Source organism: Panulirus ornatus, chromosome 50 (genome assembly GCF_036320965.1).
Source record: "Panulirus ornatus isolate Po-2019 chromosome 50, ASM3632096v1, whole genome shotgun sequence".
NCBI lineage: Eukaryota > Metazoa > Arthropoda > Malacostraca > Decapoda > Palinuridae > Panulirus > Panulirus ornatus.
Window position 1 is genome coordinate 31,586,626 of NC_092273.1, and position 16,715 is coordinate 31,603,340.

Sequence of the window (16,715 nt, forward strand, 5' to 3'; positions counted from 1 at the left end):
TTGAGAATATCTGATGATGATGATGGTCACTGGTCATTGGTTGAGGATGTGTGATGATCGTCACTGGTCATGAGTTGAGGACGTGTGATGATGATGATGGTGAATGATCATATGTTGAGGATATGTGATGATGATGATGACCAATGGTCATGGGTTGAGGATGTGTGAGAATGGTCACTGATCATGGGCTGAGGATGTGATGATGATGATCACTTGTCATGGGTTGAGGATATGTGAGGATTGTCACTGGTCATGGGTTGTGGATGTGTGACAATGATGATGGTCAATGGTCATGGGTTTAGGATATTTGATGATGATGATGGTCAATGGTCATGGGTTTGAGGATTTGTGATGATGATGATGGTCATTAATCATGGGTAGAGGATGTGTTTTGATGTTCACTGGTCATGGGTTGAGGATGTGTGATGATGATGATGGTCACTGGTCATGGGTTGTGGATGTGTGATGATGATAGTCACTGGTCATGGGTTGTTGATGTTTGATGATGGTGATGGTCTCAGGTCTTGGGTTGAGGATTTGTGATGATGATGATGGTCATTAATCATTTGGCAGAGGATGTGTTTTGATGTTCACTGGTCATGGTTTTAGGATTTGTGATGATAATGGTCACTGGTCATGGAATGAGGATGTGTGATGATGGTCACTGGTCATGGGTTGAGGATGTGTGATGATGATGATGGTCACTGGTCATGGGTTGTGGTTGTGTGATGATGATAGTCTCTGGTCATGGGCTGTGGATGTTTGATGATGGTGATGGTCTCAGGTCTTGGGTTGAGGATGAGTGATGATGATGATGGTCACTGGTCATGCGTTGTTTATGTGTGATGATGATGATGATAGTCACTGGTCATGGGTTTTGGATGTGTTATAATGATGATGGTCACTAGTTATGGGTGTGGATGGGTGATGATGATGGTCACTTGTCATGGGTTGAGGATGTGTAATGATGATGATGTTCACTGGTCATGGGTTGTGGATTTGTGATGATGCTGATGGTTACTGATTATGGGTTGTGGATGTGTGATGAAGATGATGGTCACTGGTCGTGGGTTGTAGATTTGTGATGATGCTGATGGTTACTGGTCATGGGTTGTGGATGTGTGATTATGATGATGGTCACTGGTCATGCGTTGTGGATGTGTGATGATGATGACGATTATGATGGTCACTGGTCACGAGTTGTGGATGTGTGATGATGATGATGGTGACTGGTCATTGGTTGTGGATATGTGATGTTGATGGTCACTGGTCATGAGTTGAGGATGTGTGATGATGATGATAGTCACTGGTCATGTGTTGTGGATGTGTGATGATGACGATGGTCACTGGGCATGGATTGTGGATGTGTGATTATGATGATGGTCACTGGTCATGGGTTGAGGATGTGTGATGATGATGATGGTTAATGGTCAGGGGTTGAGGATGAGAGATGATGATGATGGTCATTGGTCATGGGTTGAGGATGTGTTATGATGTTCACTGGTCATGGATTGAGGATGAGTGATGATAATGATTGTCACTGGTCATGGGTTGAGGATGTGTGATTATGGTCCCTGCTCATGGGTTGAGGATGTGTGATGATGGTGATGGTCAATGGTCATGGGTTGTGGATGGGTGATGATGATGATGGTCACTGGTCATGGGTTGTGGATATGCGATGATGATGATGGTCACTGGTCATGCGTTGTGGATGTGTGATGATGATGATGATGATGGTCACTGGTCATGGGATGTGGGTGTGTGAGAATGATGATGGTCACTGGTCATGGGTTCCTGATGTTTGATGACGATGGTCACTGGTCAAGGGTTGAGGATGTATGATTATGATAATGGTCACTGGGCATGGGTTGTGGATTTGTGATTATGATGATGGTCACTGGTTCTGGGTTGAGGATGTATGACGATAGTCACAGGCCATGGTTTCAGGATGTATGATGATGATGGCCAATGGTCATGGGTTGAGGATGTGTGATGTTTATGATGATGTCTGATCATGTGTTATGGATGTGTCGTGGTGATGATGGTCACTGGTGTTGGGTTCTAGATATGTGATGATGATGATGATGGTCACTTGATAAGATTGTGGATGTGTGATGATGATGATGGTCACTGGTCATGGGTTGTAGATGTATGATGATAATGATGACAGTCACTGGTCATGGGTTGAGGATTTGTGATGTTGTTGGTCACTGGTTATGTGTTGTGGATGTGTGATGATGATGGTGGTCACTGGTCTTGGGTTGTGGAAGTGTGATTATGATGATGGTCACTGGTCATGGGTTGAGGATGTATGACGATGGTCACTCGCCATGGGTCCAGGATGTGTGGTGATGATGATGGTCACTTTTCATGGGTTGAGGATGTGTGATGATGATGATGGTCACTTGTCATGGGTTGTGGATGTGTGATGATTATGATTGTCACTGGTCATGGGATTTGGACATGTGATGATCATGGTGGTCACTGATCAAGGGTTCCGGTTGTTTGATAATGGTGATGGTCACTGGTCATGGGTTGAGGATGTGTGATGATAATGATGGTCATCGGTCATCCTTTGTGGATGTGTAATGATAATGATGATGATCATGGTCACTGTTTATGGGTTATGGATGTGTGATTATGATGTTGGTCACTGGTCATGGGTTGTGGATGTGTGATGATGATGAGGGTCCCTGGTCATAGGATGTGGATGTGTGATGATGGTAACTGGTAATGGGTTGAAAATGTGTGATGATTGTCACGGGTTAAGCATGTGTGATGATGATGATGGTCACTGGTTATGTGTTGTGGATGTGTGATGATGATGGTGGTACTGGTCATGGGTTGTGGATGTGTGATTATCATGATGGTCACTGGTCATGGGTTGAGGATGTATGACGATGGTCACTCGCCATGGGTGCAGGATGTGTGATGATGATGGTCACTTGTCATGGGTTGAGGATGTGTGATGATGATGATGGTCTCTGGTCATGGGTTTTGGATGTGTGATGGTTATGATGGTCACTGGTCGTCGGTTGTAGATGTATGTTGATGATGATGATGGTCACTGGTTATGGGTGTGGATGTGATGATGATGATGGTCACTGGTCATTGGTTGTAGATGTGTGATGATAATGATGATGGTCACTGATTATAGGCTGAGGAAGTGTGATAATGATGATGTTCACTTGTCACCCGTTGTGGATGTTTTATGATGATAATGATGATGGTCACTGGTCATAGGTTGTTGATGTTTGATGATGATGATGGTCTTTGGTCATGGGCTGGGGATGTGTGATGATAATGGTCACTGGTCATGGGTTGAGGATGTGTGATGAATGTCAATGGTCATGGGTTGAGGATGTGTAATGATGATGATGGTCACTGGTCTTAGGTTGTAGATGTGTGATGATGATGATGGTCACAAGTAATCGGTTTTGGATGTGTTATGAAGATGATGGTCACTGGTCGTGGGTTGTGGATGTGTGATGATGATGATGGTCACTGGTCGTGGGTTGTAGATGTGTCACGATGATGATGATGAGGGTCACTGGTCTTGGTTTAAGGAAATGTGATGAAGAAGATGGTCACTGGTCATGGGTTGTGTATTTGTGATGGTTATGATGGTCACTGATCATGGGTTCTGGATATGTGATGATGATGATGATGGTAACTGGTCATGGGTCGTGAATGTGTGATGGTGATGATTGTCACTGGTCTTGGATTGTAGAAGTTTGATGATGATGATGATGATGGTCACTGGTTATGGGTTGTGGATGTGTGATGATGATGGTCACTGGTCATGGGTTGTAGATGTGCGATGATAATGATGGTCACTGATCATGGGTTGAAGATATGTGATAATGATGATGGTCACTGGTCACCCGTTGTGGATGTGTGATGACTATGGTCACTGTTCATGGGTTTTGGATGTGTGATGATGATAGTAACTGGTCATGGGTTGTGGATGTGTGATGACTATGGTCACTGTTCATGGGTTTTGGATGTGTGATGATGATGATGATTGTCACTAGTTATGTGATAATGGTGATGGTCAATGGTCGTGGGCTGGGGATGTGTGATGATGATGATGGTCACTCGTCATGGGTTGAGGACGTGTGATGGTTGTCCCTGGCCATAGGTTGACAATGTGTGATGATGATGATGGTCACTGGTCATGGGTTGAGGATGTCTGAAGATGATGATGGTCAATAGTCATGGGTTGACGATGTTTGATGTTGATTATGGTCATTGGTCATGGGTTGAGGATGTGTTATGATGATCACTGGTCATGGATTAAGGAGGAGTGATGCTGATGATGGTCACCGGTCATGGGTTGAGGATGTGTGATGATGGTCCCTGCTCATGGTTTGAGGATGTGTGATGATGATGATGGTCATTGTCATGGGTTGTGGATATGTGATGATGATGATGATGGTCACTGGTCATGGGTTGTGGATGTGTGATGATGATGATGGTCACTGTTCAGCCATTGTAGATGTGATGATGATGATGATGATGGTCACTGGTCATGGGTTGTAGATGTAGAATGATGATGATGGTCAATGGTCATGGGTTGTGGATATGTGATGACGATGGTCACTGGTCATGGGTTGAGGATGTATGATAATAATGATGGTCACTGGTCATGGGTTGTGGATGTGCGATGATGATGATGGTTACTGGGCATGGGTTTTGGATGTGTGATTATGATGATGGTCACTGGTCATTGGTTGAGGATGTATGACGATAGTCGCTGGCCATGCGTACAGGATGTGTGACGATGATGGTCAATGGTCATGGGTTGAGGTCGTGTGATGATTATGATGGGGTCTTGTCATGTGTTATTGATGTGTCGTGGTGATGATGGTCACTGGTCTTGGACTCTAGATATGTGATGATGATGATGATGGTCACTGGTTAAGGTTTTGGATGTGTGATGATGATGGTCACTGGTCATGGGTTGTAGATGTATGATGATAATGATGATAGTCACTAACCCTGGGTTGAGGATGTGTGATGATGATGATGGTCACTAGTCATCCGTTTTTGATGTGTAATGATGATGATGATGATGGTCACTGGTCATGGGTTGTGGATGCGTGATGATGATGGTGGTCACTCTTCTTGGGTTGTGGATGTGTGATGTGATGACGTTGGTTACTGTTCATGAGTTGTGGATGTGTGATGATGCTGATGGTGACTGGTCATGGGTTGTGGATGTGTGATGATGATGGTGGTCACTGGTCATGGGTTGCGGACGGTTGATGATGGTGTTGGTCACTGGTCATGGGTTGAGGAAGTGTGATGATGATTATGGTCATTGGTCATCATTTGTGGATGTGTAATGATGATGATGATCATGGTCACCGGTCATGGGTTGTGGGTGTGTGATGATGATGATGGTCACTGGTCATGGGTTGTGGATGTGTGATGATGATGATCGTCACTGGTCATAGGCCGTGGATGTGTGATGATGATGATAACTGGTAATGTGTTGAAAAAGTGTGATGATTGTCACTCTCCATGGGTTGTGGATGTGCGACGATGTTGATGGTCACTGGTCATATGTTAAGGATGTGTGATGATGGTCCCTGCTCATGGTTTGAGGATGTGTGATGATGATGATGGTCATTGTCATGGGTTGTGGATATGTGATGATGATGATGATGGTCACTGGTCATGGGTTGTGGATGTGTGATGATGATGATGGTCACTGTTCAGCCATTGTGGATGTGATGATGATGATGATGATGGTCACTGGTCATGGGTTGTGGATGTAGAATGATGATGATGGTCAATGGTCATGGGTTGTGGATATGTGATGACGATGGTCACTGGTCATGGGTTGAGGATGTATGATAATAATGATGGTCACTGGTCATGGGTTGTGGATGTGCGATGATGATGATGGCTACTGGGCATGGGTTGTGGATGTGTGATTATGATGATGGTCACTGGTCATTGGTTGAGGATGTATGACGATAGTCGCTGGCCATGGGTACAGGATGTGTGACGATGATGGTCAATGGTCATGGGTTGAGGTCGTGTGATGATTATGATGGGGTCTTGTCATGTGTTATTGATGTGTCGTGGTGATGATGGTCACTGGTTAAGGTTTTGGATGTGTGATGATGATGGTCACTGGTCATGGGTTGTAGATGTATGATGATAATGATGATAGTCACTAACCCTGGGTTGAGGATGTGTGATGATGATGATGGTCACTGGTCATCCGTTTTTGATGTGTAATGATGATGATGATGATGGTCACTGGTCATGGGTTGTGGATGCGTGATGATGATGGTGGTCACTCTTCTTGGGTTGTGGATGTGTGATGTGATGACGTTGGTTACTCTTCATGAGTTGTGGATGTGTGATGATGCTGATGGTGACTGGTCATGGGTTGTGGATGTGTGATGATGATGGTGGTCACTGGTCATGGGTTGCGGATGGTTGATGATGGTGTTGGTCACTGGTCATGGGTTGAGGAAGTGTGATGATGATGATGGTCATTGGTCATCATTTGTGGATGTGTAATGATGATGATGATCATGGTCACCGGTCATGGGTTGTGGGTGTGTGATGATGATGATGGTCACTGGTCATGGGTTGTGGATGTGTGATGATGATGATCGTCACTGGTCATAGGCCGTGGATGTGTGATGATGATGATAACTGGTAATGTGTTGAAAAAGTGTGATGATTGTCACTCTCCATGGGTTGAGGATGTGCGACGATGTTGATGGTCACTGGTCATGGGTTAAGGATGTGTAATGATGATTATGGCCACTGGTCATGTGTTGTTGATGTGTGATTGTGATGATGGTCACTGGTCTTGGATTGTACATGTATGATGATGACTATGATCCCCACTGGTCATGGTTTGTGGATGTTTGATGATTATGATGGTCACTAGTCATGGGTTGTGGATGTGTGATGATTATGATTGTCACTGGTCATGGGATTTGGACATGTGATGATCATGGTGGTCACTGGTCAAGGGTTGCGGTTGTTTGATAATGGTGATGGTCACTGGTCATGGGTTGAGGATGTGTAATGATAATGATGGTCATCGGTCATCCTTTGTGGATGTGTAATGATGATGATGATCATGGTCACTGTTTATGGGTTATGGATGTGTGATTATGATGTTGGTCACTGGTCATGGGTTGTGGATGTGTGATGATGATGAGGGTCACTGGTCATAGGATGTGGATGTGTGATGATGATGATAACTGGCAATGGGTTGAAAATGTGTGATGATTGTCTCTCTCCATGGGTTGAGGATGTGTGATGATGATGGTCACTATTCATGGGTTAAGCATGTGTGATGATGATGATGGTCACTGGTCATGTGTTGTGGATGTGTGATGATGATGGTGGTCACTGGTCATGGGTTGTGGATGTGTGATTATCATGATGGTCACTGGTCATGGGTTGAGGATGTATGACGATGGTCACTCGCCATGGGTGCAGGATGTGTGATGATGATGGTCACTTGTCATGGGTTGTGGATGTGTGATGATGATGATGGTCTCTGGTCATGGGCTTTGGATGTGTGATGGTTATGATGGTCACTGGTCGTCGGTTGTAGATGTATGTTGATGATGATGATGGTCACTGGTTATGGGTGTGGATGTGATGATGATGATGGTCACTGGTTATGGGTGTGGATGTGATGATGATGATGGTCACTGGTCATTGTTTGTAGATGTCTGATGATATTGATGATGGTCACTGATTATAGGCTGAGGAAGTGTGATAATGATGATGTTCACTTGTCATCCGTTGTGGATGTTTTATGATGATAATGATGATGATCACTGGTCATAGGTTGTGGATGTTTGATGATGATGATGGTCACTGGTCATGGGTTGTGGATGTGTGATGACGATGGTTACTGATCATTTTATTTGGATGTGTGATGATGATTATGGTCACGGGTCATGTGTAGTGGATATGTGATGATTATTGTCACTGGTCATGGGCTGGGGATGTGATGATAATGGTCACTGGTCATGGGTTGAGGATGTGTGATGAATGTCAATGGCCATGGGTTGAGGATGTGTGATGATGATGACGATCACTGGTCATGGGTTGAGGATGTGTAATGATGATGATGATCACTGGTCTTAGGTTGTAGATGTGTGATAATGATGATGATGGTCACAAGTAATCGGTTTTGGATGTGTTAAGATGATGGTTACTGGTCATGGGTTGTGGATATGTGATGATGATGATGGTCATTGGTCGTGGGCTGTAGATGTGTCACGATGATGATGATGAGGGTCACTGTTCATGGGTTAAGGATATTTGATGAAGATGATGGTCACTGGTCATGGGTTGTGTCTGTGTGATGGTGATGATGGTCACTGATCATGGGTTCTGGATATGTGATGATGATGATGATGATAAATGGTCATGGGTCGTGAAAGTGTGATGGTGATGATGGTCACTGGTCTTGGATTGTAGAAGTGTGATGATGATGATGATGGTCACTGGTTATGGGTTTTGGATGTTTGATGTTGGTCACTGGTCATGGGTTGTAGAAGTGCGATAATAATGATGGTCACTGATCATGGGTTGAGGATATATGATAATGATGATGGTCACTGGTCACACGTGGTTGTTTAATGATGATGATGATGATAGTCACTGGTCATGGTTTGTGTATTTTTGATGATGATAGTAACTGGCCATGGGTTGTGGATGTGTGATGACTATGGTCACTGTTCATGGGTTTTGGATGTGTGATGATGATGATGATTGTCACTGGTTATGGGTTGTGATTATATGATAATGGTGATGGTCAATGTTCGTGGGCTGGGGATGTATGATGATGATGATGGTCACTCGTCATGGGTTGAGGACGTGTGATGGTTGTCCCTGGCCATAGGTTGACAATGTGTGATGATGATGATGGTCACTGGTCATGGGTTGAGGATGTCTGAAGATGATGATGGTCAATAGTCATGGGTTGACGACGTTTGATGTTGATTATGGTCATTGGTCATGGGTTAAGGATGTGTTATGATGTTCACTGGTCATCGATTGAGGAGTTATGATGATGATGGTCACCGGTGATGGGTTGAGGATGTGTGATGATGGTCCCTGCTCATGGGTTGAGGATGTGTGATAATGATGATGGTCATTGTCATAGGTTGTGGATATGTGATGATGATGATGGTCACTGGTCATGGGTTGTGGATGTGTGATAATGATGATGGTCACTATTCAGCCATTGTGGATGTGATGATGATGATGATGATGGTCACTGGTCATGGGTTTTGGATGTGTGATGATGATGATGATCAATGGTCATGGGTTGTGGATATATGATGTCGATGGTTACTGGCCATGGGTTGAGGATGTATGATAATAATGATGGTCACTGGTCATGGGTTGTGGATGTGCGATGATGATGGTTACTGGGCATGGGTTGTGGATGTGTGATTATGATGATGGTCACTGGTCATGGGTTGAGGATATATGACGATAGTCGCTGGCCATGGGTTTAGGATGTGTGATGATGATGGTCAATGGTCATGGGTTGAGGTCGTGTGATGATTATGATGGTCTCTGGTCATGTGTTATGGATGTGTGGTTGTGATGATGGTCACTGGTCTTGGGCTCTAGATATGTGATGATGATGATGATGATGGTCACTGGTTAAGGTTTTGGATGTGTGATGATGATGGTCACTGGTCATGGGTTGTAGATGTATGATGATAATGATGATAGTCACTAACCCTGGGTTGAGGATGTGTGATGATAATGATGGTCACTGGGCATCCGTTGTTGATGTGTAATGATGATGATGATGGTCACTGCTCATGGGTTGTGGATGTGTGATGATGATGGTGGTCACTCTTCTTGAGTTGTGGATGTGTGATGACGTTGGTTACTGTTCATGAGTTGTGGATGTGTGATAATGCTGATGGTGACTGGTCATGGGTTGTGGATGTGTGATGATGACGATGATGGCCACTGGTCATGGGTTGCGGATGTGTGATGATTGTCACTGGCCAGGGGTTAAGGATGTGTGATGATGGTGATTGTCACTGATCATTGGTTGAATATGTGTGATTTTGATGATGTTCACTGGTCATGGGTTGAGGATATTCGATGATGATGATGGTCACTGGTCATCAGTTGTTGATGTGTAATGATGATGATGATGGTCACTGGTCATGGGTTGTGGATGTGTGATGATCATGGTGGTCACTGGTCATGGGTTGCGGATGTTTGATGATGGTGATGGTCACTGGTTATGGGTTGTGGATGTGTGATGACGATGGTTACTGTTCATTGGTTGTGGATGTGTGATGATGATTATGGTCACGGGTCATGTGTATTGGATATGTGATGATTATGGTCACTGGTCATGGGCTGGGGATGTGTGATGATAATGGTCACTGGTCATGGGTTGAGGATGTGTGATGAATGTCAATGGCCATGGGTTGAGGATGTGTGATGATGATGACGATCACTGGTCATGGGTTGAGGATGTGTAATGATGATGATGATCACTGGTCTTAGGTTGTAGATGTGTGATAATGATGATGATGGTCACAAGTAATCGGTTTTGGATGTGTTAAGATGATGGTTACTGGTCATGGGTTGTGGATATGTGATGATGATGATGGTCATTGGTCGTGGGCTGTAGATGTGTCACGATGATGATGATGAGGGTCACTGTTCATGGGTTAAGGGTATTTGATGAAGATGATGGTCACTGGTCATGGGTTGTGTCTGTGTGATGGTGATGATGGTCACTGATCATGGGTTCTGGATATGTGATGATGATGATGATGATAAATGGTCATGGGTCGTGAAAGTGTGATGGTGATGATGGTCACTGGTCTTGGATTGTAGAAGAGTGATGATGATGATGATGGTCATTGGTTATGGGTTTTGGATGTTTGATGTTGGTCACTGGTCATGGGTTGTAGAAGTGCGATAATAATGATGGTCACTGATCATGGGTTGAGGATATATGATAATGATGATGGTCACTGGTCACACGTGGTTGTTTAATGATGATGATGATGATAGTCACTGGTCATGGTTTGTGTATTTTTGATGATGATAGTAACTGGCCATGGGTTGTGGATGTGTGATGACTATGGTCACTGTTCATGGGTTTTGGATGTGTGATGATGATGATGATTGTCACTGGTTATGGGTTGTGATTATATGATAATGGTGATGGTCAATGTTCGTGGGCTGGGGATGTATGATGATGATGATGGTCACTCGTCATGGGTTGAGGACGTGTGATGGTTGTCCCTGGCCATAGGTTGACAATGTGTGATGATGATGATGGTCACTGGTCATGGGTTGAGGATGTCTGAAGATGATGATGGTCAATAGTCATGGGTTGACGACGTTTGATGTTGATTATGGTCATTGGTCATGGGTTAAGGATGTGTTATGATGTTCACTGGTCATCGATTGAGGAGTTATGATGATGATGGTCACCGGTGATGGGTTGAGGATGTGTGATGATGGTCCCTGCTCATGGGTTGAGGATGTGTGATAATGATGATGGTCATTGTCATAGGTTGTGGATATGTGATGATGATGATGGTCACTGGTCATGGGTTGTGGATGTGTGATAATGATGATGGTCACTATTCAGCCATTGTGGATGTGATGATGATGATGATGATTGTCACTGGTCATGGGTTTTGGATGTGTGATGATGATGATGATCAATGGTCATGGGTTGTGGATATATGATGTCGATGGTTACTGGCCATGGGTTGAGGATGTATGATAATAATGATGGTCACTGGTCATGGGTTGTGGATGTGCGATGATGATGGTTACTGGGCATGGGTTGTGGATGTGTGATTATGATGATGGTCACTGGTCATGGGTTGAGGATATATGACGATAGTCGCTGGCCATGGGTTTAGGATGTGTGATGATGATGGTCAATGGTCATGGGTTGAGGTCGTGTGATGATTATGATGGTCTCTGGTCATGTGTTATGGATGTGTGGTTGTGATGATGGTCACTGGTCTTGGGCTCTAGATATGTGATGATGATGATGATGACGGTCACTGGTTAAGGTTGTGGATGTGTGATGATGATGGTCACTGGTCATGGGTTGTAGATGTATGATGATAATGATGATAGTCACTAACCCTGGGTTGAGGATGTGTGATGATAATGATGGTCACTGGGCATCCGTTGTTGATGTGTAATGATGATGATGATGGTCACTGCTCATGGGTTGTGGATGTGTGATGATGATGGTGGTCACTCTTCTTGAGTTGTGGATGTGTGATGACGTTGGTTACTGTTCATGAGTTGTGGATGTGTGATAATGCTGATGGTGACTGGTCATGGGTTGTGGATGTGTGATGATGACGATGATGGCCACTGGTCATGGGTTGCGGATGTGTGATGATTGTCACTGGCCAGGGGTTAAGGATGTGTGATGATGGTGATTGTCACTGATCATTGGTTGAATATGTGTGATTTTGATGATGTTCACTGGTCATGGGTTGAGGATATTCGATGATGATGATGGTCACTGGTCATCAGTTGTTGATGTGTAATGATGATGATGATGGTCACTGGTCATGGGTTGTGGATGTGTGATGATCATGGTGGTCACTGGTCATGGGTTGCGGATGTTTGATGATGGTGATGGTCACTGGTTATGGGTTGTGGATGTGTGATGATGATGGTTACTGTTCATTGGTTGTGGATGTGTGATGATGATTATGGTCACGGGTCATGTGTATTGGATATGTGATGATTATGGTCACTGGTCATGGGCTGGGGATGTGTGATGATAATGGTCACTGGTCATGGGTTGAGGATGTGTGATGAATGTCAATGGCCATGGGTTGAGGATGTGTGATGATGATGACGATCACTGGTCATGGGTTGAGGATGTGTAATGATGATGATGGTCACTGGTCTTGGATTGTACATGTATGATGATAACTATGATCTCCACTGGTCATGGTTTGTGAATGTTTGATGATTATGATGGTCACTAGTCATGGGTTGTGGATGTGTGATGATTATGATGGTCACTGGTCATGGGATTTGGACATGTGATGATCATGGTGGTCACTGGTCAAGGGTTGCGGTTGTTTGATAATGGTGATGGTCACTGGTCATGGGTAGAGGATGTGTGATGATAATGATGGTCGTCGGTCATCCTTTGTGGATGTGTAATGATGATGATGATCATGGTCACTGTTTATGGGTTATGAATGTGTGATTATGATGTTGGTCACTGGTCATGGGTTGTGGATGTGTGATGATGATGAGGGTCACTGGTCATAGGATGTGGATGTGTGATGATAATGATAACTGGTAATGGGTTGAAAATATGTGATGATTGTCTCTCTCCATGGGTTGAGGATGTGTGATGATGTTGATGGTCACTGGTCATGGGTTAAGCATGTGTGATGATGGTCACTGGTCATGTGTTGTGGATGTGTGATGATGATGGTGGTCACTAGTCATGGGTTGTGGATGTGTGATTATGATGATGTTCACTGGTCATGGGCTGAGGATGTATGACGATGGTCACTCGCCATGGGTGCAGGATGTATGATGATGATGGTCACTTGTCATGGGTTGAGGATGTGTGATGATGATGATGGTCTCTGGTCATAGGTTTTGGATGTGTGATGGTTATGATGGTCACTGGTCGTCGGTTGTAAATGTATGTTGATGATGATGAAGGTCACTGGTTAAGGGTGTCGATGTGATGATGATGATTGTCACTGGTCATTGGTTGTAGATGTGTGAAAATAATGATGATGGTCACTGATTATAGGCTGAGGAAGTGTGATGATGATGATGTTCACTTGTCATCCGTTGTGGATGTTTTATGAAGATAATGATGATGGTCACTGGTCATAGGTTGTGGATGTTTGATGATGATGATGGTCACTGGTCATGGGTTGTGGATGTGTGAGGACAATGGTTACTGTTCATTGGTTGTGGATGTGTGATGATGATTATGGTCACGGATCATGTGTAGTGGATATGTGATGATTATTGTCACTTGTCATGGGCTGGGGATGTGAGATGATAATGGTCACTGGTCATGGGTTGAGGATGTGTGATGAATGTCAATGGCCATGGGTTGAGGATGTGTGATGATGATGACGATCACTGGTCATGGGTTGAGGATGTGTAATGATGATGGTCACTGGTCTTGGATTGTACATGTATGTCTCCACTGGTCATGCTTTGTGAATGTTTGATGATTATGATGGTCACTAGTCATGGGTTGTGGATGTGTGATGATTATGATTGTCACTGGTAATGGGATTTGGACATGTGATGATCATGGTGGTCACTGGTCAAGGGTTGCGGTTGTTTGATAATGGTGATGGTCACTGGTCATGGGTTGAGGATGTGTGATGATAATGATGGTCGTCGGTCATCCTTTGTGGATGTGTAATGATGATGATGATCATGGTCACTGTTTATGGGTTATGGATGTGTGATTATGATGTTGGTCACTGGTCATGGGTTGTGGATGTGTGATGATGATGAGGGTCACTGGTCATAGGATGTGGATGTGTGATGATAATGATAACTGGTAATGGGTTGAAAGTGTGTGATGATTGTCTCTCTCCATGGGTTGAGGATGTGTGATGATGTTGATGGTCACTGGTCATGGGTTAAGCATGTGTGGTGATGATGATGGTCATTGGTCATCTGTTGTGGATGTGTGATAATGGTGGTCACTGGTCATGGGTTGTGGATATGTGATTATGATGATGGTCACTGGTCATTGGTTGAGGATGTATGACGATGGTCACTCGCCATGGGTGCAGGATGTATGATGATGATGGTCACTTGTCATGGGTTGAGGATGTGTGATGATGATGATGGTCTCTGGTCATGGGTTTTGGATGTGTGATGGTTATGATGGTCACTGGTCGTCGGTTGTAAATGTTTGTTGATGATCATGATGGTCACTGGTTAAGGGTGTGGATGTGATGATGATGATTGTCACTGGTCATTGGTTGTAGATGTGTGAGGATAATGATGATGGTCACTGATTATAGGCTGAGGAAGTGTGATGATGATGATGTTCACTTGTCATCCGTTGTGGATGTTTTATGAATATAATGATGATGGTCACTGGTCATAGGTTGTGGATGTTTGATGATGATGATGGTTACTGGTCATGGGTTGTGGATGTGTGAGGACGATGGTTACTGTTCATTGGTTGTGGATGTGTGATGATGATTATGGTCACGGATCATCTGTAGTGGATATGTGATGATTATTGTCACTTGTCATGGGCTGGGGATGTGAGATGATAATAGTCACTGGTCATGGGTTGAGGATGTGTGATGAATGTCAATGGCCATGGGTTGAGGATGTGTGATGATGATGACGATCACTGGTCATGGGTTGAGGATGTGTAATGATGATGATGGTCACTGGTCTTAGGTTGTAGATGTGTGATAATGATGATGGTCACAAGTAATCGGTTTTGGATGTGTTATGAAGATGATGGTCACTGGTCATGGTTTGTGGATGTGTGATGATGATGATGGTCACTGGTCGTGGGCTGTAGATGTGTCACGATGATGATGATGAGGGTCACTGGTCATGGGTTAAGGATATTTGATGAAGATGATGGTCACTGTTCATGGGTTGTGTATGTGTGATGGTGATGATGGTCAGTGATCATGGGTTTTGGATATGTGATGGTGATGATGATGGTAAATGGTCATGGGTCGTGAAAGTGTGATGGTGATGATGGTCACTGGTCTTGGATTGTAGAAGTGTGATGATGATGATGATGGTCACTGGTTATGGGTTTTGGTTGTTTGATGATGATGGTCACTGGTTATGGGTTTTGGTTGTTTGATGATGATGGTCACTGGTCATGGGTTGCAGAAGTGCACTAAAAATGATGGTCACTGATCATGAGTTGAGGATATATGATAATGATGATGGTCACTGGTCACCCGTTGTGGATATTTAATGATGATGATGATGATAGTCACTGTTCATGGTTTGTGTATTTTTGATGATGATAGTAACTGGTCATGGGTTGTGGATGTGTGATGACTATGGTCACTGTTCATGGGTTTTGGATGTGTGATGATGATGATGATTGTCACTGGTTATGGGTTGTGATTATATGATAATGGTGATGGTCAATGTTCGTGGGCTGGGGATGTATGATGATGATGATGGTCACTCGTCTTGGGTTGAGGACGTGTGATGGTTGTCCCTGGCCATAGGTTGACAATGTGTGATGATGATGATGGTCACTGGTCATGGGTTGAGGATGTCTGAAGATGATGATGGTCAATAGTCATGGGTTGACGATGTTTGATGTTGATTATGGTCATTGGTCATGGGTTTCGGATGTGTTATGATGATCACTGGTCATGGATTGAGGAGTTATGATGATGATGGTCACCGGTCATGGGTTGAGGATGTGTGATGATGGTCCCTGCTCATGGGTTGAGGATGTTTTAAGATGATGATGGTCATTGGTCATGGGTTGTGGATATGTGATGATGATGATGGTCACTGGTCATGGGTTGTGGATGTGTGATGATGATGATGGTCACTGGTCATGGGTTGTGGATATGTGATGTCGATGGTTACTGTTTATGAGTTGAGGATATATGATAATAATGATGGTCACTGGTCATGGGTTGTGGATGTGCGATGATGATGATGGTTACTGGGTATGG